A 3,939-nucleotide genomic window follows, 5' to 3' on the forward strand; every position below is an offset into this window, starting at 1 on the left:
ATGGCAGGGCCCAAGATGTAGCCAAGGTTTCTTTTCCACCAAGAGAGGGGGAAATGATGCTGGGAGACAAAGGCTTGCTCTCCAGGCAGAGGAGGTGGTTTTGCAACATCTCTGATGTCTGCCTTGAGCTTTGCATCCATCAAAGGGACCAAACGGGGCTGGGATGTAGCTCAATTGGTAGAGTGTTTGCCTGGTATGCAGGGAAGCTGTAGGTTTAATCCCAGCACAGCATAAACTAAGTGTGGTGATGCCTGCCTATAAGCCCAGAATTCAGGAGGTAGAGGCAGGAGGATCAGGAGTTCAAGGTCATCTTTAACTACAGAGCAAGTTCAAGGCCAGCCTGCGCAACATGAGCTCCAGTCTCAAAACAAACAAACAAACAAAAAAATAGTGAAGGAACAGCACATGACCCCAATCATAGGTCAAGGACAAAGATACATTACATACACACTGGCCAGCTCTGTGACAGTGTGACAGCAGACGCTAATAACGCTGTTCAGAAGAGGCCCATGAAGACTCCATTGAACTGTCTGTGGTCCCCAGAAGCTATGTTGAGCAGTATTGATTCCCAAAACTGGAAAGGCACACGTGGAAACCCAACACCTGGTGGGCTAAGTCTGCAAAGATGCTGATTCTATTAACAAAGCAAAGGCTATTGAGGACTGGATATGTTCCCCCAAGACTCAAAGACTAAACTTAGAATGCTCATGGGACTATATTTGGAAGTAGGACTTTTAAGAAAGTAAAGAAGATATTTCTTTTTTTTTTCATTATTAATATTGTGTTGTTGTTATTATTTTGGTTTTTTGAGACAGGGTTTCTCTCTGTAGTCCTGGCTGTCCCGGAACTTGCTCTGTAGACCAGGCTGGTCTAGAACTCAGAGATCTGTCTGCCTGTGCTTCCCAACACCCAGCTGATGTTTCTTTCTTTATTTGCAGTGTTGGTGATGAAACCCAGGGCTTTACACATGCTATATGCAAACATTCTACCACTGAGCTACATCTACAGACCTTTCTGGTTTGAAACAGGGTCCCATTGTGTAGCTCAGGCTTGCCTTCAACTCTATGTAGCTGTGAACTCATGATCCTCTTGCCTCTGCCTTCTGCACACTAGGATTACAGCTGTGTGCCACCACACCCTGATGGGACTGGTTTCCTTAAAACGTGAGAAAGAGACACCAAGGGGCTGGGGAGATGGTTCAATCAGTAAAATGCTTGCTGTGAAAAAGGAGCCTGAGTTTAGATCCCCTAAACCGAGTGAGAACTGGACATGGTAATACAAACCTGTAACCTCAGTGCTCAGGAGATCTAGACAGACAGATCTCAGGAGCTCAGTGGCCATCCCAGGGAGCTTCTAGTTCAGTGAGAGAAAAGAGAGAAAAGGTCCAGAAAAGCAATGGCTGTGTTGTCGGCATCTGGGACAACTTCTGACACATACTAGGCAACGTCTTAATATTTGTAGTCGTAGAGGCTGCTCTCATACAATGTTTGACTATGTGCTTGGAACTATTTTTAATGTGTTGATATATTTACCATGATTAGTGATCTGTGTTTGCAAAACCCCAGGTAATTTTCTTGTGTTGCCGGAAATTATAACGTTAGACTTTAACCACGCCATCTCAACCACAAAATGGTTATAATTCTCCCAAGAAGGAGACTGAAGCTCGAAGATCTCACTGCTTTCTTGGTCCCAGGCAGGCATTTTAGCCAGATACCCTGGCTGGTCCTTGCTAAGGAAAGCAGTCCACAGTACAGGAGTCCACTGGGATGTGGGGTCTGACGGCTGGCCTTCCTTGACTGAAGTCACCTCCCTTTCTGCACAATGACAATAAGGCCAACCTTGGGGCTGCCCGTGCAGCTTAGAGTCAAAGCTCTTCCTGGTATGGGCAATGCCCTGGATTCTATCTCCAGCACTGAGGACACCACCACAGAGTGCACATTGATTAAATACAACAAAGATGACAAAGCACTTGAGGCACCACTAGACACAATGACGTCACCCAAGCAGTCAGTACACAAAACAGTGATGGCAGCCATGTCCACCACGCCTCCATCAGACAGCAGAGGGGACTTCGACATGGACACATATGGGGAAATTATCCTAAAAACTCAACTGCCAAACCTCCAAACAAATGTAGCCTGCTTTTCATATCATCCCTGAGCGTGGCAGAAAGCGTTTCTTATATTTTCAAATTTGTTGATTTTATTTTTCCTATATAGGATCTCACTTTATAGCCCAAGTTGGCCTGAAAAACTCACAGTGTAGCCCAGGTTGGCCTGAAAAACTCCGAGTAGCCCAGGTTGGCCCCTAATTCATATGTGATCTTCCCTGCTCACCTTCCCTAGTGCTGGGATTACAGGTGTGAGCCACACATGCAGCCTATCTTATTTTTATTCTAGTTTGGTTTGTTTGTTTGAATATACAGAGTAGGCTGGGTATGTTGGGACAGATCTTTAATTCCAGCACTTGAGAAGCTGAGGCAGGAAGACTGAGTTTAAGGCCAGCCTGGGCTATATAGCGATATCCTGTCTTCTCCTCCTGCCTCCAAAAGAGTCACACAAGCAACATCTTCCACGGACAACGTTAAGTCAGGAAGATCTGTGCTCTTTCCAGACCTGTAAATGCAATTTCTAAATGGTTTTCTCCATTCACCTTTGTACCTGAGGTCAAGTACTCCATGGGAGAGCTGAGACAAATGCCAGGCAGTCTTATATAAAGAATAGAGCGACAAACGAACAAGCAAACAAATAAATAATAAAAGAATGTGTCAGTGCCTCCATTTCAGCCTCAAATACCACTCTGCGTATGCAGCCAACACCCTGCATCATGCAGCAGGCAAGCTCTTCACAGGCTCCACGTGTGACAGGAATCATGCAAGTTGGGATTATGTTTAGGACAAGCGTGGGGAAAATCAACACTCACATGATCCACAGCCCTGCCCACTTCAGTAGAAAGTGATTCACTTGGTTTCAGATTTAAATATTTATTCCTCAAACACAAAACAATGTTCAGTGTGCATCTTCCCTAATGTCCCAGCCATCTGGCCTTGGAGATGTTTTCAGATGAAAGGACCAGCTGGGATTCCAGCTTCATGGGGTACTGAGTCTTCCTGGCAGAGGGAGAGTATGCCTGAGAGACACATTGGGCCTCCGTGTTCCTGGAGCAGTGTGGTTTTCTTTTTCTGGTCCCATAGTTAGCACTTAGAGGAATTTCAAAGGAGGCTTCTTCATACCCCATCTGGAAGGAAACACCCTCTCTTTGCCTTATGAAGTGATGTCAATGATTTGTGTGGATTGGGGGGGGCACTGTGAGAGTCAGACCCATGCTGCCCCCAGGCTATATGAAGCAAACCCACTTGGTGGCATAAGCCTCTGGAGCCACAAGGCACCTCAGGACCAGGGAAGAATACTCTGTAAACGTGTTAAATTGCCACCAGGCTGACAGGGGTCTCTTCCCACTGTGTTGAGTGTGGCCTGACAGTGACATTACCTTTAGTCACAACTGCATTCTTGAAATTGGACAATACAGGGCTTTTTTTTTTTTTTTTAATCTTTTTAAAGTATTTCCATCCCAACCCTCCAAAAGAGAAAAATTAAACCAAGTTCCCACACACCAGTTCTGAGAGTCTGGGAGCAGGCCTCCTGCAGCCATGGCCTTTGCTGGGGTCGGCCACCGGCAGGACAACAGCACTGTCCTACATTATACTGCTGGAAAATCAGTGAGGAAATGGCACGGGCTTTTAAACTCTGCCTGGAGGATAAAATTATCCCACTAATCACAGCTTCTATAAATCAGCCTCTGGTGCCTCAGGAGCATGAGAGGAGGTGTTGGGCAGCATGCAGTGGATGCCATTAAACCTGACTGCTAGACACCATCAGCAGACTGGGGACCTCAAAAGAGGGAAACACAAGTTCCAAGTGGAAGGACTCTCTGAGAAAG

Source organism: Peromyscus californicus, unplaced genomic scaffold, assembly GCF_007827085.1.
Source record: "Peromyscus californicus insignis strain IS unplaced genomic scaffold, ASM782708v3 Scaffold_15__1_contigs__length_86483966, whole genome shotgun sequence".
Taxonomy (NCBI): Eukaryota; Metazoa; Chordata; class Mammalia; order Rodentia; family Cricetidae; genus Peromyscus; species Peromyscus californicus.